Source organism: Pristiophorus japonicus, chromosome 3 (genome assembly GCF_044704955.1).
Source record: "Pristiophorus japonicus isolate sPriJap1 chromosome 3, sPriJap1.hap1, whole genome shotgun sequence".
Classification (NCBI taxonomy): domain Eukaryota; kingdom Metazoa; phylum Chordata; class Chondrichthyes; family Pristiophoridae; genus Pristiophorus; species Pristiophorus japonicus.
The window spans coordinates 41,843,875-41,869,969 of NC_091979.1; positions in this window are offsets into that span (position 1 = coordinate 41,843,875).

Below are 26,095 nucleotides of genomic sequence, written 5' to 3' on the forward strand. Positions count from 1 at the left end.
TAGATAAATGTGACGTTATCCACTTTGGTGGCAAAAACAGGAAGGCAGAATATTATCTGACCGATGACAGATTAGGAAAAGGGAAAGTGCAACGAGACCTGGGTGTCATGGTACATCAGTCATTGAAAGTTGGCATGCTGGTACAGCAGGCAGTGAAGAAGGCAAATGGCACATTGGCCTTCTTGGCGAGAGGATTTGAGTACAGGAGCAGGGAGGCCTTGCTGCAGTTGTACAGGGCCTTGGTGAGGCCATACCTTGAATATTGTGTACAGTTTTGGTCTCCTAACTGAGGAAGGACACTCTTGCTATTGAGGGAGTGCAGCGAAGGTTCACCAGACTGATTCACGGGGCAGCAGAACTGACATATGAAGAAAGACTGGATCGACTAGGCTTATATTCACTGAAATTTAGAAGAATGCGAGGGAATCTCATAGAAACATATAACATTCTGACGGGATTGGACAGGTTAGATGCAGGAAGAATGGGGCCAAGTTTCGGCCTGAGTTGCTCCTATTTTTTTGGAGCAACTGGTTTAGAATGGAGTACCTTAGAAATTGCAATTCTCAGCATTTAGTTTGCTCCAGTTCTAGTCAGTTAGAACAGTTTCACTTTGGAACAGAAGTTTTTTTTTCCAAAAGGGGGTGTGTCCGGCTACTTACGCCTGTTTTCAAAGTTTAGGCAGTGAAAACTTACTCCAAACTAACTTAGAATGAACTAAGTGAAGATTTTTGTATGCTCGAAAAAACCTTGCCTACACTTTACAAATCAGGCATAGGTTACAAATTAGGCGTAGGGAATGGGGGCGGGGGGGGGGCGCGGGTGGGGGGAAGGGAAGTAATTAAATTCTACAATCATTCAGCATTCATACTTATACAAATAAAGATCCAACCTGAATAAAAATTTATAAACAAAGCAAAGATTAAATATTCCATGTCCCTATCTGTGTGAAGCAGCAGCAACCTTTGAGCTGCTGTGCTTCAGGCAGGCCTTCCATGTTGGAGACAGGGGTGGCGTCAGTGTCTCAACGGCAGCCCAACAGCGGCAGCAAGCAGCCTTCGAGCTGCGGTGCTTCAGGCAGTCCTTCCTTCCATCAGTGGCTCGACGGCAGCCGAAGAAACAACAAGCAGCCTTTGAGCTGCGAAGGGGACTGAGGTCATTCGGCCACGCGATAGGGGCGGCGTCAGTGGCTCGACGGCAGCCGAAGATACAGCAAGCAGCCTTCGAGCTGTGAGGGGGACTGCGGCCATTTGGCCAGGGGATAGGGGCATCGTCAGTGACTGGACGGCAGGCAAAGACACAGCAATCAAACAGCCTTTGAGCTGTGAGGGGGACTGAGGACATTTGGCCAGGGACAGGGAGAGGCAGCCACATAGACACTTTTAAACTTAAATTTGCAGAATGGATGCTGCATTGTCCACACCTCGTATTATGCAATGGTTCGCCATCAATTCACTGCATAGGAGAGAATTGATTAGAGCTCGCCGCACCAGGAACGTCATAGCCCATAGGTTGATGGGCAGGAGACCTTACCCACGTCGACAATATCGAGCCAGGCGCTCGTACCTGGACATGAGCGAGGCTGATTGCGTCAAAAGGCTGCGTTTCCGCAGAGAAGTTGTCGCTGAGATCTGTGATATGCTGAGAGCAGATTTGCAGCCCAGAAGCAGAACGCCAACTGCCCTGTCTGTTGCAGTGAAAGTAACAGCTGCACTTTCTTTCTATGTCTCGGGATCGTTTCAGGCTACAACTGGAGATGTGTGTGCCATCTCTCAACGTGCAATACACGGCTGCATTTACCAGGTCACGGCTGCACTGTATGCGCGAAGGAATGACTTCATCAATTTCCCAATGACCGCACAAGCGATCCATGAGAGGGCTGTGGGCTTCTTCAGGACTGCCGGCTTCCCAAAGGTACAGGGCTGCATTGATTGTACCCACATAGCCTTGCGAGCACCTGTGGAGGATTCTGAGCAGTACCGAAATAGGAAAGGTTTCCACTCTATCAATGTACAGCTCGTGTGTGACAACAAGCAGCGCATCATGTCAGTCGATGCGAGATACCCTGGAAGCACCCACGATGCGTTCATCCTATTCGACAGCGTTATATCTGACATGCTTGAGCAGCAGCCAGAAGGGCAAAGCTGGCTACTGGGAGACAAAGGGTACGGCCTGACCACCTGGTTCATGACGCCCCTACGCGTGAAACAGACAGAAGTTGACCATCACTACAACTGGGCGCACATTGCGATGCGCAGCATCATTGAGAGGACCATTGGCACATTGAAACAGTGATTCCGATGCCTGGACCATTCTGGAGGACAGTTGCTATACTCTCCTCAGATTGTCGGTCACTTCACTGTTATGAGCTGCATGCTTCATAACTTAGCCATCATGAGGCAGCAGGAGCTGGTAGTGGAACCAGAAGACCTATGTGAGGGTCCAGTGCATGATGATAGTATTACGGAAGAGCAGATGTGGATGATGACGACGATCAGGAAAGCATGCAAGTGACTAATGCCGGAGCACGAGGTCGGAGGAGGAGGAGGGCCGTCCATCGTGCCCCTTTAACGATTGCTCGAGCCTTGTGCCAGCAGCTCATCCATGAACGCTTCAACTACTGATGCCTGAGGGCTCTGCGACCACTGTTGCGCATGAACATGTTTATTCTTTGCAGTTGTTCCTATGTTGTGTTGTGTTAATGGAACATGAAAGTTAACGTCACTGTAATAAAATATTTGTTGTATCAAATTATACTTTTTAATATGACTCTTGAAGATCACTTAAAAATTTTAAGATCACTTATAAACTTGTAAAGTTACAAAAGTTACAAAACAATCTCAATGTGAAAAATCTTACACTCTTAAGATCACTTAAACTTCAAGATCACTTTTTAGATGCAAAATTAAATAAGTTACAGAATGTGAGAGCATACTATAAGATCACTTGAAAACCCTGAGATCACTTATAAGTTGTAAAGTTACAAAACTTACAAAACAGTTTCAATGTGAAAAATCTTACACTCTGAAGAACACTTAAACTTCAAGATCACTTTTTAGGTGCAAAATTAAATAAGATACAAAATGTGAGAGCATTTACACTATAAGATCACTTAAAAACCCTAAGATCACTTATAAGTTGTAAAGTTACAAAACTTACAAAACAATTTCAATTTGAAAAATGCTACTACAGCTACATCAAGAACAAGAACAAAAGCAGCAAAGAAAGGCTGCAACCATGTCTCATCCATATCTCAGTGAATGTTCACTTCTTCATGGGGGTGTCATTTGATTGGCCGGGCTGTGTGCCCTTATTATTGCAGCAGCTACCTCAACCATGCCCTCCCTGTCGGCCTGTGCCGTCGATTGCACTCTCTCGGACATTCCCTCCCTAAGTTCCCGTGTCATTACTGCTATTTCTCCCGTCAGGACGGTCACCTCTTCACCCACTGCACTGACGCCACCGATGAGTGTTCGGGTAAGCTCATTGGTCTCCATACCCAATGCCACAACCTGAGCCGCATCTGTTGCACCTTGCATCCCAGGAGAGCGTGTCTCCAATCTCCTTCTCCTCTGCCTGGGTCTGCCTCGTGGCACCACTACACTGGGAGGCGTGGGCAAGGACGGTGGGACGCTCGGTGTTGCAAGCGGCACCACTACACAGGGAGGCGCGGGCTGGGACTGTGGGACGCTCTGTGTTCCAGACGGCAGAACTAGAGGGAGAGGCTCGGGCTGGGATGGTGGGACGCTCTGTGTTGCAGACAGCAGTAGTAGAGAGAGAGGCTCGGGCTGGGATGGTGGAGCGCTCGGTGTTCCAGACGACAGCACTCGAGTGCGAGCCGTGGGCTGGGATGGTGGGTGAATGGGTGTAAACTGCTCCATGATATCAGCAGCAGCACTGGGACCCGCAGCGTTGGAATCAAAACCATTGAAGGTGGAACCAGAACCTATGCGAGAGGGAGGCGCAGGCTGGGACGGTAGAGCACTGACTGTAGAATGCTGCATTATACCAGCAGCACCACTGGGACCCGCAACATCGGAATCAAAACCATGGAAGGTAGAACCAAAACCTATGCTAGGGGTTGAAACTCTGATGCCCCTTGATGGGGGCTCATAAACATTAATTTGGAAGCTCTCCCCTGCAGACATTTCAGTCATCGCTGCCATCATCCAGTCTGGTTCGTCCGCATCTAGTTTTACTGGTTCTTGTTCTGTATCTTCAGGATCCTCAGGGTTGGCATCATCATCATCATCATCATCATCATCATCATGTTCTGCAAAATACATCAGAACAGTCAAATGTTTAACAGCAAGGGAGGGGGCTGGATGGGTGGCATGAGTACTCTCACACATAGCAGGCCAGGCAGCAGGTTGATTTAAAGGGCCACGGTGCATTTTCAGGAGTTACTTAGCCTCTTCCTCGCGTGCGGGCCCAGCTTGTGCCGGACAGATTGCTTTTCTCCATGTACGACTCATTATAGCAGCTACCCAGCTACCCTTTGTTCCAAGGGTATCAGCAGATGCAGATTGGGCACGCCTCCTCCTGTCCGAGTTGTCTCCCTTTCGTTGTGGGCCAATTTCTTCTGCAAAGAGTAAAATATAACTTTTTACAGAGTGTGTCAGTCTGCAAGGTGGGACATACAGATAGCCACGTTACAATTACGATGATATTAAAAATGGAAAATATTACTTACACTAACTACTTGACCAAGGTCGTGCCATTTCTTTTTACACTGGCTTCCAGATCTCCTGGTATGCACCACTGCGCAGTAATCTTCTGCAACTTGGTTCCAGCGTTTCTTCATTTCTTTAGGTGGCACTTTTATGCGACCTCTGTTGCTGGTATCTAGCTCCTGCCATCTCTGCTCAATTAAGTTGACTAATATCTCTACTTCCTCATGCAAGAAATTCTTTGTTCTTGTTGAGCGTTAATCCATTGCAAAGTTGAATTGGCACTCTTATTTCTCAAAACACACAGTCCTTAATTTGCATGCACCAATGCAGCACCTGTTCTGCAAGTTTAGCAGTGAAAAGCTGCACTCACTGATTTCAGCAGGTGATTTATTCAACAGTGCTGCTAAAAGCACTCCTTCACACACAAAAATATCACTAAAATTAAATCACAAGCCTTTCCAGGGGTCCACGAGACAAATTTTCACTTTCCTCTAGTCCCTTTAAAAATGGCCGAGTGCCAATGTTTATTTCCCACTGAGCGTGCGCGCATGCTCCAACGCGTACGCGCAGGGTTGCCGGCATGTCGTTGCCTTAATTAAATTAGGCCCGCTCCCCACTGCTTGTAGAATCGGCGGGAGTGTCTGGTTCCGCCCCCCGCTGTTCTGTGCGCGCCGCGCCAAGCTGCTGAAGACCTCCGAGGAGCCAGAGAATATCGGAGTTTTTTTTCAGCGCACTTTAATTAGCAATCTGGTCGTGCAAGGCCCCTTGGGGAAGCGTGACCATAATATGGTAGAATTCTTCATTAAAATGGAGAGTGACACAATTAATTCAGAGACTAGGGTCCTGAACTTAAAGAAAGGAAACTTCGACGGTATGAGACGTGAATTGGCTCGGATAGACTGGCGAATGATACTTAAAGGGTTGACGGTGGATAGGCAAGTGGCAGACATTTAAAGATCACATGGATGAACTACAACAATTGTATATCCCTGTGTGACGTAAAAATAAAAAAGGAAGGTGGCTCAACCGTGGCTAACAAGGGAAATTAGTGAATGTGTTAAATCCAAGGAAGAGGCATATACATTGGCCAGAAAAACAGCAAACCTGAGGACTGGGAGAAATTTAGAATTCATCAGAGGTGGACTAAGGGTTTAATTACGAGGGGGAAAATAGAGTATGAGAGTAAGCTTGCAGGGAACATAAAAACTGACTGCAAAAGCTTCTATAGATATGTGAAGAGCAAAAGATTAGTGAAAACTAATGTAGGTCCCTTGCAGTCAGAATTGGGTGAATTGGGTGAATTCATAATGGGGAACAAGGAAATGGCAGACTAATTGAAGAAATACTTTGGTTCTGTCTTCACTAAGGAAGACACGAATTACTTCCCGAAAATACTAGAGGGGGGAACTGAGGGAAATCCTTATTAGTCAGGAAATTGTGTCAGGGAAATTGATGGGATTGAAGGCCGATAAATTCCAGGGCCTGATAGTCTTCATCCCAGAGTACTTAAGGAAGTGGCCCTAGAAATAGTGGATGCATTGGTGGTCATTTTCCAATATTCCATTGACTCTGGATCATAGAAACATAGAAACATAGAAAATAGGTGCAGGAGCAGACCATTCAGCCCTTCTAGCCTGCACCGCCATTCAATGAGTTCATGGCTGAACATGAAACTTCAGTACCCCCTTCCTGCTTTCTCGCCATAACCCTTGATCCCCCGAGTAGTAAGGACTTCATCTAACTCCCTTTTGAATATATTTAGTGAATTGGCCTCAACTACTTTCTGTGGTAGAGAATTCCACAGGTTCACCACTCTCTGGGTGAAGAAGTTTCTCCTCATCTCTGTCCTAAATGGCTTACCCCTTATCCTCAGACTGTGACCCCTGGTTCTGGACTTCCCCAACATTGGGAACATTCTTCCTGCATCTAACCTGTCTAAACCCGTCAGAATTTTAAACGTTTCTATGAGGTCCCCTCTCATTCTTCTGAACTCCAGTGAATACAAGCCCAGTTGATCCAGTCTTTCTTGATAGGTCAGTCCCGCCATCCCGGGAATCAGTCTGGTGAATCTTCGCTGCACTCCCTCAATAGCAAGAATGTCCTTCCTCAAGTTAGGAGACCAAAACTGTACACAATACTCCAGGTGTGGCCTCACCAAGGCCCTGTACAACTGTATATATTTTGGTGGCAAAAACAGGAAGGCAGATTATTATCTGAATGGTGACAGATTAGTAAAAGGGGAGGTGCAATGAGACCCGGGTGTCATGGTACATCAGTCATTGAAGGTAGGCACGCAGTTATAGCAGGCAGTAAAGACAGCAAATGGCATGCTGGCCTTCATAGCGAGGGGATTTGAGTATAGGAGCAGGGAGGTCTTGCTGCAGTTGTACAGGGCTTTGGTGAGACCACACCTTGAGTATTGTGTGTAGTTTTGGTCTCCTAATCTGAGGAAGGACGTGCTTGTTATTGAGGGAGTGCAGCGAAGGTTCACCAGACTGATTCCCGGGATGGCAGGACTGACATATGAGGAAAGGCTGGATCGTCTAGGCTTATACTCATTGGAATTTAGAAGAATGAAAGCAGATCTCATAGAAACATATATAATTCTGATGGGACTGGACAGATTAGATGCAGGAAGAATGTTCCCGATGTTGGGGAAATCCAGAACCAGGGGACACAGTCTAAGGATAAGGGGTAAGCCATATAGGATCGAGATGAGGAGAAACTTTTTCACCCAGAGAGTTGTGCACATGTGGAATTCTCTGCCACAGAAAGTTGTTGAGTCCAGTTCGTTGGACATATTCAAAAAGGAGTTAGATGTGCCCTTACGGCTAAAGGGATCAGGCAGTATGGAGAGAAGGCAGGAGTGGGGTACTGAGGTCGATTGATCAGCCATGATCATATTGAATGGTGGTGCAGGCTTGAAGGGCCGAATGACCTACTCATGCACCTATTTTCTATGTTGCTATGGTTCACTAATGTCCTTTAGGGAAGGAATTCTGCCATCCTTACCTGGTCTGGCCTACATGTGACTCCAGACCCACAGCAATGTGGTTGACTATTAACTGTCCTCTGAAATGGCCTAGCAAGCCACTCAGTTGTACCAAACCGCTACAATCAAGTCAGCACTGTGCCGGGCTGCACGCTGCCCCTTTGAAGGCCCCGACTTACAAGGACCATCAGCAGGTCGGAGACTTCAAAGGAGCATACCATTTCAAAGTACAGCACGTGCTGGAGAGCGTCGGCTGTGTAGAGGGTGACTGGATTGGACGTCACCAAGGTCTAGGTCGCTGATTGGAGCCTGGGCAGGTACAGCAGGAGTGACTAGGTCGGGGCGCAGGAGCGGCGAGAGATTTTAGAGCGATGTGATCGGGGCCCAGGAGAGGCGTGAGTTCGGGGCCCAGGAGAGGCGTGAGTTCAGGGCCCAGTAGAGGCGAGTGCCCAAGGGCAGCACGGGCCAGCCCACACTGGGATATGTGTGTGCACCACGTCCAGTCGCCTTGGTTAATCCTTGCCACTGGACTAAGACCTAGCTCTGTCAAGCCCGTGTGGTGGCTGGTGTGCAACGGCCAACCCATGTTAAAAAAATCCACGCACAGGCATCTTCCACCCTTTAACATGTAGTTCGGGATCTGGAATATTAAATCCTTCATTGAAACACCTGTGAACTTATCCCTTTTTGGCGTAGAAACAATTCATCTTCGACACGAGGGACCTCCAATGATGCTGACTGTGGGAGTATCTTCAGCACATGGACTGCAGCGGTTCAAGAAGGCGGCTCACCGCCACCTTCTCGAGGGCAATTTGGGATGAGCAGTAAATGATGGCTTTGCCAGCAACGCTCACATCCCATGAACAAATAATAAAAAAGTATGGACCAATCGGCCGAATGGCCTGTTTCCATGTGACTGTGATGCTCTGGACAATTGCTTGAGAAATGGATGGTGGCACTGCAGATCATGTTAAATTGAAAAGTATACATATCAACAGAACGATTACTTCCTGTAAAAAGTTACAAGAGTGTTCCTACCGATCCCACATTAAAGCTGCTAGCGCCCACTGCTCCCACCCCTCTGATCATGACCTCGAAACCTCTCCCGTCCCGATCTCCACCTCCTACCCTATCGCTGCTACCCTACCTCCTGATCCGCCCCCCTACGCCCCCCCTGCCACCTTTAATAGATGCAACAACCCGATCTTTGATGCCTCTTCTAATGGGCGAACCCAGGCAATACTAGTTGCACCTCGGACCTATCCAGTTATGCGCAGGGATTGTACCTGGTGCCTAGTTCGTGCTGGCAGGTCAGCGCAACCAAATTTCTAGGCCTTAACTTCTTCGCTACTGGTTCCTTTCAGTCTGCTGCAGGGAATATCAGCTTCATCTGCCAGCTGCATTAATACAGGCCACTATTGCCTATTCGGGAGTGCTGAGTGAGCAGTACATCACCTGCAGCCCACACTCTCCAGGGTAGACGCAGAGTGCTGATGCCATCTGAGATGACACCACACAGGCTGGAAGCAAACTCTTCCACACTCTCTTAGTCATAACAGTGAAATCTTTTGGCCAGCCTTCCGATACCCCATATAACTGATTGTATGTATGCCAGAAGTTTTCTTCTCATGGTTGGGGCCATGAAGTCCTCATTCCAGTCCTCCGCAGCAGAGCTGGGAGAGGACCTACAGCATTGGCAAGCCATCTCCTGTGCTGTCCCTGCCACCAGCACCTGCTGTTGTTCACTGGTGCTGGGTTTTTCACCACTTGCAGATCTCTCTGGCTCACGACCTAGCCCACATGGAATGCCAGTGCTTGAGCTGGTGCCTGAGAGGGATGGAGCATGCGAAGGTGCGTGCTCAGTAGGATTGTCCTCCTTCAAGGTGCCTTACTGTGCAGGAGCCTCTTGCTGCCGAGAAGGGCCTCGAAGAAAGAGAAAAGGGACAAGAGCTGGATGGCAGATCAAAGGATGACGCTTGCAGGTTACAGTCTTGAGAATACAGCTTGAAGTTGTGAAGCTTATTACATTATTTGCTGAGCTGAATGAAGGGTTACAAGTAATATGCAGACAGCTTGCTGAGGTAAGCCTGCAGCGATACTGATGGCTCTGTCTAGGCCACCAATCTCCAGGGTGTCCTGCTCTGTTTGGGTGAGGCCGATAGTATTGGCGACTCCAGCCCCCTCCCATCTTGTTCCCGTCCATCACATTGTGGGTTGTCCTGTCCTACAGAAAGGGAGAGAGGCTGAGAGTTAGTAAGCGACTGCTGAAGGGTTCAGCGTGCGGCGGCCCTGCCCGGAAATTGGTGCAGTCCCGGCCTGCAAGACTGCAGGGAGCAGTGCATGCTGCTGCAGGAGAGCGACGGCTGACTGCAGTGTGGGCAGGTGCAGCAGGAGTGGCGAGGTCAGGGCGAAGGAGTGGCAAGAGGTGATAGAGGGATGTGATTGGGGCTCAGGAGAGGCGAGAGTTCAGGGCCCAGAAGAAGCGAGGGCCCAGGGGCAGCACGGGCCAGTCCACTCTGCGATATGTGTGCACACTAGGTCCGTACAGCAGAGCTGGTCTCCAGTCGTATTGGTTAATCCTTGCCACTGGACCAAGACCTAGCTCTGTCAAGCCCGTGTGGTGGCTGGGGTGCAACGGCCACTACACGTTAAAAAAATCCACGCACAGGCATCTTCCACCCTTCAAAATGTAGTTCAGGATCCAGAATATTAGGTCCTTCATTGAAACACCTGTGAACTTATCCCTTTTCGGCATGGAAGCACGTCATCCTCGCTTCGAAGGGCTGCCTGTGATGATGATGATGCTGAAAGGTTCAGTGGCGATATGTGAGGCATGCGCAATATGTGGGGCTTATGCATATTGCGGATGTGCTGAGAGATGGCGAAGAAGCAAGATGGAGTGAGGAAGGAATGCTGGGAGGAATTGGTTGTTCAAGTAGTGGGATGTGAGAAGAGAACGATGTCTATGTGTGGTGTGAGGAGAGCAAAGGAAGAGGTGAGTATGAAAAAGAGAGGTGTGACAGTGATTGTACGATGAAGGATTTTTGGAACAATTGGAAGGGAATTGTTAAGCGTGGTAGGGAAAGGGGTGAAACGAGTGTTGTCAGATGATGTTGAGTGAAATGAAGAGATGAGGAGCTGCACTCACCTTTGCTGCTCTTCTGAGGTCATTGAGCCTCTTTCTGTATTGCACCCGGGTCTAGAATCTCCAAGGTGACATCGGAAAAGAGGGACAGCTGTGCTGCCATCGTCTTTTCCAGTGTTCGTCCAACAAAAATCAACCTCACTTTAAGAGGTGCAACCCCGCTTGAAGTTGACTTCTGGAGTCGTGCCAGAAATTGTGCCATGTGGACGTGCTGCCCGCGTCCTGACACAATTGAGAGGACAAATGCCCAGGCTTGCTGCTGTCGACATCATGGAGGCTTGCTGCCTGCGGCCCCGCTCCCCACCACCCAGCTCAGTCGATTTGCATCCCTAGTTAAAATTGGGGCTAGTGTCTCGCTTCAAAATTTGGCCTTGGAAACTATCAGAGGGGCTTGCCTCTGTGCTTGAGGTTGTGGGTGGAGTATTAAATTGTACTTACTTCGAAGCGATATTTAAAATAAAGCAGGAAATAAGTAGAGGCAGAATTAATACAAAAATCGAGAAGGATTGCAGTAAATAGCAAAACATTAAGGTGAAGGTGAGCACACTACCCTGTAAGCTTAATAAATCAAGATTCACCAAGAGTAGATAACATTGTGTTGGCTACTATCCAAGAGGTTGTTAGCTGAGTTTACTGTCTTTCTCTGCTTTGTTGTGACATTGTACAAGTAGATGTAGCTGAAATGCTTCTGGAATTTATAAAATATTTAATGCAAGAGAATTGTTTTTTTTCTTTTCATTTAAGCGATTTTTAAATGATTTTGTTTGGGGAATGGTGATATTTTGCAGCTTGTGCTGAAAGATCCATGGACACTGATGGGTAATGCTCCCCTTGGGGTCATTTATTTGCTTATCTCACTTGTTGTCAGTGTAAAGGGGTATTTATTGGCTTTTCGAAGCTTTTGTGCTGTACCCTTCAAAGGAGTGACCGTGAACAAGTGAACTGTATTAATGGCTCTCCTAAAATTAGCTCCCTGGTAGCTCCTGCAACTGTGCTGGCCTGGTTATGTTTCCATGGTAACAAGAGTCTTATTGATTTCATATACAGTTTAAAAAAAACAGAATTGTGCTTGGAGTCGGGGAGCGGTTACAGTGAAAATTGAAATAATGCCACAGCAATGCTACAGTTACAAGTGGAAAATAATAACACTTCCTGAGCAATGAAACAAATCCTTTCTTCTGCCTCCTTGCCTTTGGCACCAATTACTCCAGCAAAAACAAAGATATCGCCTTTGAAGAAAAGAATAAGTCTGGCTTAATTCTGCAGGCATGCAAGATTGGTTTCTCTGACAGGCTGTTCAATTCTAGAGCACCATAATGTTGTCTTGCCGGAACAGGATTGAGAGATGTCTTCAGGTGCAGAAATGCAGGAAACGCTCGAGAATTTGTAGATTTCAAATTTAAAGTTGTGAAAGATGTGAGGAGGAAATGTCAAGTGGCCCACTTTGGTTGTCCGGTTGCATGGTCCAAATTAGGTTCTATTATATCATCAAGTTGAAATCCAATATTTAAAATAAATCAAGTGCAGCAATTGAAACCACTGGGTGCTAATTAGATTCAAGTTCATCCTTTTCCCTTTCTGTTGTTGTATAAAGACTTGGGGCCTGAGATTCCACCATGTTTTGGATCAGAGTTCGTGGTTATAGTGCAAGGGGCTGGAATTTGGGGTGTAACACCGGAGTTACACCTGTTCTACAATACACGTTAAAGTGCGGTAGAAATCACTGCTGCCAGAAAAGGTGCCTGCCACCAAAGTGGTGCATGTGACAGGATAACGGGAGTCAAAGCCAGCCATCCCAGAAATTCCACCATTTAGATCAGAATTACACCTCACTGAAGTTAAGAGGGGTAGAAAAGAGGTACTTCCATGTCTTGTCAAATCAGGGAATGATTAGTGCACAGACTTCGAATGCCCACTGAAGAGATTGGAAATATCTTTATTTGGCTGAGCAACTAAGAGAGACTTAACCTGTGATTCCAATAAGACTTTGGGGGGAGGTGATGTCATGTATTCAACTGTCATTGCAAGCCATGTATAAGCTGACCTAAGTTGTGCACCTTGAGAACACGGACCACAGAGGGCGAACTTGTGGGAGACACTCCTAACCTGGACTTTCCGGTATAAAAGGGGAAGCTCCATCTACAGTCTGTCTCTTGAGGTTTTGGTAATGAAGGTAACAGGTCACAGAGTGATCTTCTCTCAAGTATGGGCCTCGTGTGCATTTATACTGTATAGTAAGGTCATATTACCCCCTCCCCTGTTCCTCCCGCCCCCAAGATTGTATCAGGAAGGACCTGTTTAAGGAGCAATGGTTCATTAAAAGAACGAACTCTGAGACGGAAGTTCATCTGGACTTGTTCAAACTCGGTGCTGCATATGTAATGTGCACGTAAACTGAGAGGCCTGAAGCCAGCCCGAAACTGGGTCCCGGGCCTCATTAACTAGGTGGGCCAGTGATATGCTGCATGGTCTAACTTTGGCAGAAATAATAGAAACGCAAATTATAATTTAAATGTGGAAAAATTGCAAAGTGCTGCAGTACAGAGGGACCTGGGGTCCTTGTGCATGAAACACAAAAAGTTAGTATGCAGGCTCAGCAAGTAATCAGGAAGGCAAATGGAATGTTGGCCTTTATTGCAAGGGGGATAGAGTATAAAAGCAGAGAAGTCCTGCTACAACTGTACAGGGTATTGGTAAGGCCACACCTGGAGTACTGCGTACAGTTTTGGTCTCCGTATTTAAGGCAGGATATACTTGCATTGGAGGCTGTTCAGAGAAGGCTCACTAGGCTGATTCCAGAGATGATGGGATTGATTTATGAAGATCGGTGGAGTAGGTTGGGCCTATACACATTGGAGTTCAGAAGAATGAGAGGTGATCTTATCGAAACTTATAAGATAATGAGGGGGCTCGACAAGGTGGATGCAGAGAGGATATTTCCACAGAGGGGAAACGAAAACTAAGGGACATAGTCTCAGAATAAGAGGCAGCCCATTTAAAACTGAGATGAGGAGGAATTTCTTCTCTCAGAGTGTTGTAAATCTATGGAATTCTCTGCCCCGGAGAGCTGTGGAGGCTGGGTCATTGAATATATTTAAGGCGGAGAGAGACAAATTTTTGTGCGATAAGGGAGTAAAGGGTTATGGGGAGCGGGCAGGGAAGTGGAACTAAGTCCATGATCAGATCAGCCATGATCTTATTGAATGGTGGGGCAGGCTCGAGGGGCTAAATGGCCTACTCCTGCTCCTATTTCTTATGTTCTTATGTTACGATGGTACCTGCCAATGTACCAGCATTATGTGTGACTGTCTGCTGTCCAAGGAAACTGTGAAGCCAGTTCCACATGACCATTGCCAAGTAGTTATGACAGGGCCTGTATAGAAAGCCGGTGGCAGTCATGGCAGGATATAGCCAATCAGTCTGGGCTGGCAGCACCACGGAAAGCTTGACATATTGTGACTGGGGTGTTTCCGAAGGAGCATCCAGCAAGTAGTTAGTCAAGCATTCGCGCCATCTGGTCTGCTGTCCCATCTTTCTTTACAGATACGAGCTCCGCATGTAGTTATCCCCTGCAAGATTTGTGCATCTAGTTTTGCAGATCATCATCATAGGCAGTCCCTCGAAATCGAGAAAGACTTGCTTCCACTCTAAAAGTGAGTTTTCAGGTGACTGTACAGTCCAATACGGGAATTACAGTCTCTGTCACAGTTGGAACAGTCATTGAAGGGTTTGTAGATGTAGGTGTGAAGGGTGTTGAAAGTTGCCATGGAACACCTCTGGTGCAGCCTGGGCTGCGCTTCATCCTTCTCTTGGTCTTTTTCTTCTTTTAAACAGGGGGATCCCCATTGGTAGCAGGAAAGGTGCTGGTGGCAAAACAAGACGCAGCACAATGATTCGCACAAAAGCTCCTGAAAAAGTGGTAACAGAAGCAAAAGCAGAAAAATGGCTGAAACACATTTATCCCAACACCACTGTGTTCTCTCACTGAACGTCCATATGCTCACCATCACCCAATAGCCCCTGAGCACAAATTTCACAAGGGAGCATTAAGAATGGACAGCCTGCATACACAAACATTGGGCAGTGTCATGCAGGATGGCTCGTCGATCTCCACATTTTAGATACTAAAAAGAAATTCCCGTCTGTAATGTATTTGCTTCATGGGTTCTTTGCTTAAGAATTCATAGCAACACAATGCTATTAAGAACTAGTCAGTTTATTAACAAAGGTTTAACAATCACACTATACATTACTAGTTCATTCACTAGGCTCACAACTGCATGCCTCATCATGGATGACCTAGATCCAACTGACTGGGGTTTTATTGCGTCTTGTGAACATCACGTGACTGGCTATGCCACTCACAATGCAACAGCTCTATCACCTTGTGAGCATTCTCACAGATCATACATTACACTGTCTGTTTCAGGTGGCCGTTTCCTGTCCCTGATGTATTGCATGGGAACGTGACGTAAAATTTGTAGATCTCCACCCACTTTTCCATGTTGGTTTGTCTAATCCATGATGATAAATTGGGCAAACCTATATCGGAAAACTGGAGCTCATTGCTGTCAGCCATATGTCTCCAATCTTGCCGTATCCGACTGTGACAGTCAATCACATTTCCAGACAATGATATTGATGGGCCATGCTGGGCTCTGTCAAAATATTTGAATGGGTCCAATTATCCAAAATATTTTAGAGACAATTTTCATTGCCAACAGTCCAAAGATATATTTCATGGTGTTGTCACAATCTTGACCATTGCAAGATGTAGGAAGCTTCATTACCTGAAATGAAGCTACAATTAATAGAATTGTAGATGCTGGCCTCGAGTCTCCTTAGGTATCATCAATAATGTTTGCTATGATCTAGGTTCTCATTCCCCGGATGTACTCATTCTTGTTGACAAGAATGTCAATCAAAGGACTAGACTGCAGGCTTTATTTTCTGATCGAGCAGATAGCAGACAGGTAGGTACACAAGAAAGGAATGCTGATCGGGTGCGATGAAGTAAATCGAGTGGGAGGAATTCATGTGGAGCATAAACACCTGTTCCTCTGCTGTAAATTACATGTAATTCAGTGTAAGCGGTATAAGATTGTTTTTCATTACTTTGGAACAAAAGCTGATTCCTTTCATTGTGTTGGCATGTGACATAAGTGTGTGTCTGTCAGGAGACGCACAGACTGTGTGCGTGAAATGCATATTGTTGCCTGTCTCAATCACATCAAGGTGTTCTTTGACAAGTGTGAGCATCCAGAGTGAAATCAGTCAGAAAGAATTATTTCAGAGGAAGGCTAATCCTCGTAAAAATAAGCTTCCCGCTTTTACAATTCAGGAATTCTTCAAATGCCAAGTTATTTTGGCATAGGCCCACTTTTTTTTCTAGATTAGTTTTTTTTTAAATGATTAATGAATCCTATACACTTGAACGCTAAATCAGGCAAGCAGCACACTGATTGTGCTGATCCCATCTCACTGCAATCCCAGAAACGGTCACAAGATAGAGCAGTTGCATTGTGTTAAATAAAAATGAATCAAATTAATCAGGGCCACCCATTGAGGGTTCGTTCAAGCTACATAGCTGTAGTGTATTTGCTTCATGGTTTCTTTGCTTAAGAATTCACAGCCACACATTTTCTGTAAAGAACTAGCTGGTCGATTAGCAAAGGTTTAATAATCAAACTGACCACTACCAGTTCATCCACCAGGCTCACAACTGCGCACCTCACCATGGAGAACCTGGACTCAATTAACTGGAGTTTTATTGAGTCTTGTGAACATCACATGACTGGCTAAGCCACTCGCAGTGCAACAGCTCCACAAGCTTGTGAGCATGCTCGCAGGGGCATACATTACAATAGCGACACACTTGTAACAGCTAATCGGATCCTAACAATTACTTCACAGGTTGCCAGCAGCTTACTGTCTTTCAGATGTTTTCAAATCCCTCCATGACCTCAGCCTCCCTATCTCTGTAATCTCCTCCAGCCCTACAACCCCCGAGATATCTGCGCTCCTCCCAATCTGGCTTCTTGAGCATCCCTGATTTTAATTGCTCCACAATTGGTGGCCCTGCCTTCAGCTGCCTAGCCCTAAGCTTTGGAATTCTCTCCCTAAACTTCTCCACCTCTCTACCTCTCTACCTCTCTTTCCTCCTTAAAGATCTTTAAAACCCACCTCTATGACCCATCTGCCCTAATATCTCCTTATGTGGCTCAATGTCAAACTTTGTCTGATAACGCTCCTGTGAAGCACCTTGGGACGTTTTACTACGTTATTGACACTATATAAATGCAAGTTGTTGTTCTTGTTAAAACAAGTCCCTGTCTTCTCTCTCAGGTGGATGTAAACCATCCCATGGCACTATTATCACACTGCTGTTTGTGGTAGCTTGCTGTGTGCAATTTGACTGCGGTCTTTCCTACATTACAGCGGTGACTACACTTCAAAATTACTTCAATGGTTGTAAAGTGCTTTGGAATGTCCTGAGATCATGAAAGGCGCTATATAAATATAAGATCTTCCTTTCTTTCATGCCATTTGGGGACAGGCAGTAGATACATGAATGCAGCAGTATACTAAAACACATACAAGGTTCTATGACTTACCAGCACTTACCAATGCAATCGGTGTTTGGAGTTTTGAAATGATTATGCTGTGGGGGCAGCAGTCTTGTGACACAAATGTAGGGTTGTCATGCCTTAGACGATCACCTTTAAACAACAAACTTAAATGGCTGATCATGGAATTGTTGATGCTATAGGCTGCCATCTTTTCTGGCTGTGAGAGAGGAATGAGCTGTCAGTCGCTGCTGCACAGTCCTTCCATTGCTGACCTGTGTGTACCTTCTTCCACTGTCATCGGGGCAGGTTATCAACTCAAATGCACAGTTGTTTCCCCATTGCCGGTAACCAAATTCCTCCCTGCATTGTGAACCGCACGGATCCCAGAGCACATTGCAATACAGGTTGAGCGACCGAAATCCGGACTTTTGAAATGCTCCGAAATCCGGACATTTTTTTAACCGATTACCGCTGCGAGTTGGGAGGGGTAAACCCCGCCCCCCCCCCCCAAAATTCCAAAAAACAAAAAATAAACATTCACAAAACCCTAACCTACTAAATCGCTGAAAAAGAATTTAAAAATAAAAGCTTTAAATGAACTTTTTTGCAGGTCTTCAACACAGGTTTTTCCCGGCTGCCGAACCCTGACCTGCAGCCGACCCCGCCGAACCGCTGACCCCTGACCCAGAACCACTGACCCCTGACCCGGAACCGCCGACCCCTGCTCTGCCGCCGCCCCATCCCCCTATGCACCCCCATCCGCCCCGCCCCCCCCCTTACTTCGGCCCAGACGTTTCTGGATTCGGGATGTCAGAAAGACGTTCCGAAATCCATAAATACCTGAAATCCGGAACGGCCTCGGTCCAGAGGGTTTCCGGATTTCGGACCCTCTTCCTGTATTGCTTCAAGTAGGGGTTAAATGGGATATATGCCGAGATATCTGACAATCACAAGAATATTCAGTTATCACTCAGGTACCTTCTGCACTGTGACTCAGTGCATCAGCTCAATAATCTTTCAGCCTACTAATATAAGCCAAAAGCAGTTTAAGCTGGTCAAAATCTAATAACTGAGTAGGCTGTCCATAAGTGCTTTCAGCTCTACAGGGATCCCTATAGTTCATGGGCCACTTAGTGAAATACAGGCATATGAAAGGTTTCTTAGAAAAGACTGTCTCTGTGGGCTTCCTCGATCCAGCAAACTTCTTAATTGGCTGACAAGGCTGGAGAAAGTGTTGTAACACAAGGAGTGGATTCAGTATGGGTTGGGAGCAGGTGGGATGGATCGACAGAAATGAGACAGGAGGAGAAAAAGGAAGGAAGAAGAGCAAACAGAAAAAGGAAGCAAACACAAAGATAGAAATTAAATACCTCTGCTGTTCTCTCTTTCTTTCTTTATCTCTCTCTCTCTCTTTCTTTCTCCCTCCCTAGGTAATCTAAAATGAAGAGCTTGCAGCATGCCTTGGGTTATTTTGCAGTCACTGCCGTGATGATTTGGCTCACATTACTAATTGATGTTTCTTGCCAAGAAATTCTGAAATCGCTATTGTTTTAAGCATATTGTAATGCACTTAAATACTTTATTTTGATTAGGAAAGACCATCTGGTCAGAAAACCATTACCATACTGTAGTTGTATTTAACTAATAGAGTAATATATCGGGTGCAGAGAAAAACGGCGCTTTGCTGCAGAAATAGCCTTAATATGAATAGATGTGAATAGCCTTGTTTTCTTTGGAAAATGTCGTGTCTATTTCCTGGAAACACCGATAACAGCTATGACACAATAGATGATAAAAGAATCGTGCTGTTCACACTGCTGAAGGATGAGCTGGAGATCTGTGTGTGTGTGTATGTGTGTGTGTTTTAGAAGACTCCAATATTCCAAGGGAATTAGAATTCGGATAGGTACCTCCATTTGAAGAGCTAACACTGGCAAAGATGTAATAAGCTGAGAGCCCGATTTCTGTACTGTGGCTTCTATGGTTCTGTACTCTTTAAGACAGCAATTATTTTACTTTACTATATGAATAAACATATTAATATGTTGCAAACAATTCCTTATGTCACTGGTCCTCCCACAATCATAAAATATTACAAAAGCAAAATACTGCAGATGTTGGAAATCTGAAATAAAAACAGAAAATGCTGGAAATACTCAGCAGGTCAGGCAGCATCTGTGGAGAGAGAAACAGAGTTAATGTTTTGGGTTGATGACCTCTCGTCCTAATAGATTGCTTTCTTTATAAAGAGCCAAGCCCCGAAAATACATAGTCCAGCAATCCAGACACTTACACTGGGATTGAGCCCACCACTAACCATGTTGAACCTTCTGGGATTAGGCGAGGTTTCCAAATTAACCGGCAAACGGTGGACAACAGTGCCATCAGGAGTGCATCTAGGGCTGCACTTAAAACCAGCTAAAAAGTCTGGCGTAGATGTCTGGGCCAGAGGGAAGCTTCGCTTCCACCTCTTCCCCCATCCACACACAGAAACAAGTCATAAGCACACATGTGGTCCCACTTGTGAGGGGGCTGCCTTAACAATTGGGAAATAAAAACATTTAGGGGGAAAAATTCATAATAGTCTCAATTTTGCAGGGTGATTTGCACTGTTTTTTTGGCGCGTGACGCTTTCTTTGGTGTAAATTTTTAAATTAAAGTTTCCCCAAGGAATCTGTGCCAGTGTAACTGAGTTAGTTACGATTTTTTTAGGTTCGTTTTTTTATACGTCATCGGGGGCGTTACCTCATGTCTGCGCCAGTTTTTTTAGCATTTTTCGAAGTTTGCCCCCAAAAGTTTCTCCTAGGTCGGCGTATGTGGCCACTCCCGAAAAACCTTCTGGTGAGTTGAGAGAAAGCAGCGCACATTGAAAAATCGGCGTAGAATGACACCATTGTTTTTCATCAAAGTTCTGGAGGGAGTCAAAAACACTTTAAATATGCATAATAAAGATTAATATTTTTTACCTTACAATGGAGCAGATGGAAGTTTGATGGAATTCTGAAGTTTTCATTTTCTTTAAACTCACAAGCCACCACCGAACATCTGAAACAGGACTGGAGAGGCGGACACAGTGGCTTGGGGCTCAGTTGCAAAACAAGCCCGGGGAGGGAAGGTGCTGTTGAAGGCCATCTGAAGAAATCGCAAGACTGCACTAGGCATCAAATGAGCCCGGGGGGTTGGGGGCGGGGAGGGGAGGGTCTCCCGATCACTGTGCTTGCTCAGACCTGGTGTGGTCCATACAGACCTTGGGGAGAGAGAACAAGCCACGTATTCATCTGCACCTGGGCAGGACCGGAACCAATGTCCTAGGGGGAGTGTTTGCTAGTGCTGTTGGGGAGGGGTTAAACTAATATGGCAGGGGGATGGGAACCTATGCAGGGAGACAGAGGGAAGTAGAATGAGGGCAGAAGCAAAATATAGAAAGAAGAAAAGTAAAAGTGGAGGGCAGAGAAACCCAAGGCAAAAAGCAAAAAGGGCCACATTACAGCAAAACTCTAAAGGGGCAAAGGGTGTTTATAAGACAAGCCTGAAGGCTCTGTGCCTCAATGCGAGGAGTATTCGAAATAAGGTGGACGAATTAACTGCGCAGATAGCAGTTAACGAATATGATGTAATTGGCATCACGGAGACATGGCTCCAGGGTGACCAAGGCTGGGAAATCAACATTCAGGGGTATTCAATATTCAGGAGGGGCAGACAGAAAGGAAAAGGAGGTGGGGTGGCGTTGCTGGTTAAAGAGGAAATTAATGCAATAGTAAGGAAGGGCATTAGCTTGGATGATGTGGAATCTGTATGGGTGGAGCTACGGAATACCAAATGGCAGAAAACGCTAGTGGGAGTTGTGTACAGACCACCAAACAGTAGTAGTGAGGTTGGGGACAGCATCAAACAAGAAATTAGTGAGGCGTTCAATAAAGGTACAGCAGTTCTCCTGAGCGACTTTAATCTACATGCTGATTGGGCTAACCAAACTGGTAGCAATGCGGTGGAGAGGATTTCCTGGAGTGTATTAGGGATGGTTTCCGAGACCAATATGTCGAGGAACCAACTAGAGGGCTGGCCATCCTAGACTGGCTGATGTGTAATGAGAAAGGACTAATTAACAATCTTGTTATGTGAGGCCCCTTGGGGAAGAGTGACCATAATATGGTAGAATTCTTTATTAAGATGGAGAGTGACATAGTTAATTCAGAGACTAGGGTCCTGAACTTAAGGAAAGGTAACTTCGATGGTATGAGACGTGAATTGGCTGAAATAGACTGGTGAATGATACTTAAAGGGTTGACGGTGGATAGGCAATAACAAACATTTCAAGATCACATGGATGAACTTCAACAATTGTACATCCCTGTCTGGAGTAAAAATATATTCCAGTGAAAAAGAAGGGCGGTAAGAGAAGGGATAACCAGCCGTGGATAACCAAGGAAATAAAGGAGAGTATCAAATTAAAAACCAATGCGTAGAAGGTGGCCAAGGTTAGTGGGAAACTAGAAGATTGGGAAAATTTTAAATGACAGCAAAGAATGACTAAGAAAGCAATAAAGAAAGGAAAGATAGATTACGAAAGTAAACTTGAGCAAAACATAAAAACAGATAGTAAAAGCTTTTACCGATATATAAAATGGAAAAGAGTGACTAAAGTAAATGTTGGTCCATTAGAAACTGTGAAGGGGGATTTAATAATGGGAAATGTGGAAATGGCTGAGACCTTAAACAATTATTTTGCTTCGGTCTTCACAGTGGAAGACACAAAAACCATGCCAAAAATTGCTGGTCACGGGAATGTGGGAAGGGAGGACCTTGAGATAATCACTATCACTAGGGGAGTAGTGCTGGACAGGCTAATGGGACTCAAGGAAGACAAGTCCCCTTGTCCGGATGAAATGCATCCCAGGGTATTAAAAGTGATGGCGGAATTTATAACAGATGCATTCGTTATAATCTACCAAAATTCTCTGGACTCTGCGGAGGTACCAGCGGATTGGAAAGCAGCTAATGTAATGCCTCTGTTTAAAAAAGGGGGCAGACAAAAGGCAGGTAACTATATGCCGGTTAGTTTAACATCTGTAGTGGGGAAAATGCTTGAAGCTATCATTAAGGAAGATCATAGCGGGACATCAAGATAGGAATAGCGCAATCAAGCAGATGCAACATGCATTCATGACGGGGAAATCATGTTTTAACTAACTGACTGGAATTCTTTGAGGATATAACGAGCATGGTGGATAGAGGTGTACCGATGGATGTGGTGCATTTAGATTTCCAAAAGGCATTCGATAAGATGCCACAGAAAAGGTTACTGCAGAAGATAAAGGTATGCGGAGTTGGAGGAAATGTATTGGCATGGATCGAGAATTGGCTGGCTAACAGAAAGCAGAGATTTGGGATAAATGGGTCCTTTTTGGGTTGGAAATCAGTGGTTAGTGGTGTGCCACAGGGATTGGTGCTGGGACCACAATATATATAGATGACCTGGAAGAGGGGACAGAGTGTAGTGTAATAAAATTTGCAGATGCCACAAAGATTAGTGGGAAAGCGGGTTGTGTAGAGGACACAGAGAGGCTGCAAAGAGATTTAGATAGGTTAAGCGAATGGGCTGAGGTTTGGCAGATGGAACACAATATAGGAAAGTGTGAGGTCATCCACCTTGTGAAAAAAAACAGTAAAAGGGAATATTATTTGAATGGGGAGAAATTACAACATTTGCTGCAGTGCAGAGGGACCTGGGGGTCCTTGTGCATGAATCCCAAAAAGTTAGTTTGCAGGTGCAGCAGGTAATCAGGAAGGCAAATGAAATGTTGGCCTTCATTGCGAGAGGGATGGAGTACAAAAGCAGGGAGGTCCTGCTGCAACTGTACAGGGTATTAGTGAGGCTGCACCTGGAGTACTGCGTGCAGTTTTGGTCACCTTACTTAAGGAAGGATATAGTAGCTTTGGAGGGGGTACAGAGACGATTCACTAGGCTGATTCCGGAGATGAGGGGGTTACCTTATGATGATAGATTGAGTAGACTGGGTCTTTACTCGTTGGAGTTCAGAAGGATGTGGGGTGATCTTATAGAAACATTTGAAATAATGAAAGGGATAGACAAGATAGAGGCAGAGAGGTTGTTTCCACTGGTAGGGGAGACTAGAACTAGGGGGCACAGCCTCAAAATACGGGGGAGCCAATTTAAATCCGAGTTGAGAAGGAATTTCTTCTCCCAAAGGGTTGTGAATCTGTGGAATTCTCTGCCCAAGGAAGCAGTTAAGGCTTGCTCATTGAATGTATTCAAATCACAGATAGATAGATTTTTAACCAATAAGGTAATTAAGGGTTATGGGGAGCGGGCGGGTAAGTGGAGCTGAGTCCACGGCCAGATCAGCCATGATCTTGTTGAATAGCGGAGCAGGCAACAGGGGCTAGATGGCCTACTCCTGTTCCTAATTATTATGTTCTTATGTTCTTATGAAGGTGGCTCAACCGTGGCGAACAAGGGAAATTAAGGATAGTGTTAAATCCAAGGCATATAAATTGGCCAGAAAAAGCAGCAAACCTGAGGACTGGGAGAATTTTATAATACAGCAAAGGAGGACAAAGGGTTTAATTAGGAGGGGGAAAATAGAGTATGAGAGGAAGCTTGCTGGCAATATAAAAACTGACTGCAAAAGCTTCTATAGATATGTGAAGAGAAAAAGATTAGTGAAAACAAACGTAGGTCCCTTGCAGTCAGATCCAGGTGAATTTATAATGGGGAACAAAGAAATGGTGAACCAGTTAAACAAATACTTTGGTTCTGTCTTCACGAAGGAAGACATGAATAACCTTCCGGAAATACTAGGGGATCGAGGGTCTAGTGAGAAGGAGGAACTGAAGGAAATCCTTATTAGGCAGGAAATTGTGTTCGGGAAATTGATGGGATTAAAGGCCAATAAATCCCCGGGGCCTGATAGTCTGCATCCCAGAGTACTTAAGGAAGTAGCCCTAGAAATTGTGGATGCATTGGTGATCATTTTCCAACAGTCTAGCAAATCTGGATCGGTTCCTATGGACTGGTGGTTAGCTAATGAAGCTTAAGAAGGGAGGGAGAGAGAAAACGGGTAATTATAGACCTGTTAGCCTGACATCAGTAGTGGGGAAAATGTTGGAATCAATTATTAAAGATGAAATAGCAGCACATTTGGAAAGCTGTGATGGGATCGGTCCAAGTCAGCATGGATTTATGAAAGGGAAATCATGCTTGACGAATCTTCTGGAATTTTTTGAAGATGTAACTAGCAGAGTCGACAAGGGAGAACCAGTGGATATGGTGTATTTGGACTTTCAAAAGGCTTTTGACAAGGTTCCACACAAAAGATTGGTGTGCAAAATCAAAGCACATGGTATTGGGGGTAATGTACTGACGTGAATAGAGAACTGGTTGGCAGACAGGAAGCAGAGAGTCGAGATAAACGGGTTCTTTTCAGAATGGCAGGCAGTGACTAGTGGGGTGCCGCAGGGCTCAGTGCTGGGACCCCAGCTATTTACAATATACATTAATAATTTGAATGAGGGAATTGAGTGTAATATCTCCAAATTTGCAGATGATACTAAGCTGGAGGCGGTGTGAGCTGTGAGGAGGACGCTAAAAGGCTGCAGGGTGACTTGGATAGGTTAGGTGAGTCGGCAAATGCATGGCAGATGCAGTATAATGTGGATAAATGTGAGGTTATCCACTTTGGTGGCAAAAGCATAAAGGCAGAATATTATCTGAATGGCGGCAGATTAGGAAAATGGAGGTGCAACGAGACCTGGGTGTCATTGTACATCAGTCATTGAAAGTTGGCATGCAGGCAGAGCAGGCGGTAAAGAAGGCAAATGGTATGTTGGCCTTCATAGCTGGGGGTTGTGAGTATAGGACCAGGGAGGTCTTACTGCAGTTGTACAGGGCCTTGGTGAGGCCACACCTGGACTATTGTTTTCGTCTCCTAATCTGAGGAAGAACGTTCTTGTTGTTGAGGGAGTGCAGCGAAGGTTTACCAGACTGATTCCCTGGATGGCAGGACTGACATATGAGGTAAGACTGGATCGACTGGGCCTGTATTCACTAGAGTTTAGAAGGATGAGAGGGGATTTCATAGAAACATATAAAATTCTGACGGGACTGGGCAGGTTAGATGCAGGAAGAATGTTCCTGAGGTTGGGGAAGTCCAGAACCAGGGGACATTGTCTAAGGATAAGGGGTAGGCCATTTAGGACTGAGATGAGGAGACACTTCTTCACTCAGAGTTGTTAACCTGTGGAATTCCCTACCGCAGAGAGTTGTTGATGCCAGTTCATTAGATATATTCAAGAGGGAATTAGATATGGCTCTTACTGCTAAAGGGATCAAGGGATATGGAGAGAAAGCAGGAAAGGGGTACCGAGGTGAATAATCAGCCACGATCTTATTGAATGTATTAATCAGAGGAAATGTATTATTATGGATAGAGAATTGGCTGGCTGACAGAAAGCAGAGAGTCGGGATAAATGGATCCTTTTCAGGTTGGAAATCGGTGGTCAGTGGTGTGCCACAGGGATCGGTGCTGGGACCACAACTGTTTACAATATACATAGATGACCTGGAAGAGGGGACAGAGTGTAGTGCAACAAAATTTGCAGATGACACAAAGATTAGTGGGAAAGCAGGTTGTGTCGAGGACACAGAGAGGCTGCAAAGAGATTTAGATAGGTTAAGCGAATGGGCTAAGGTTTGGCA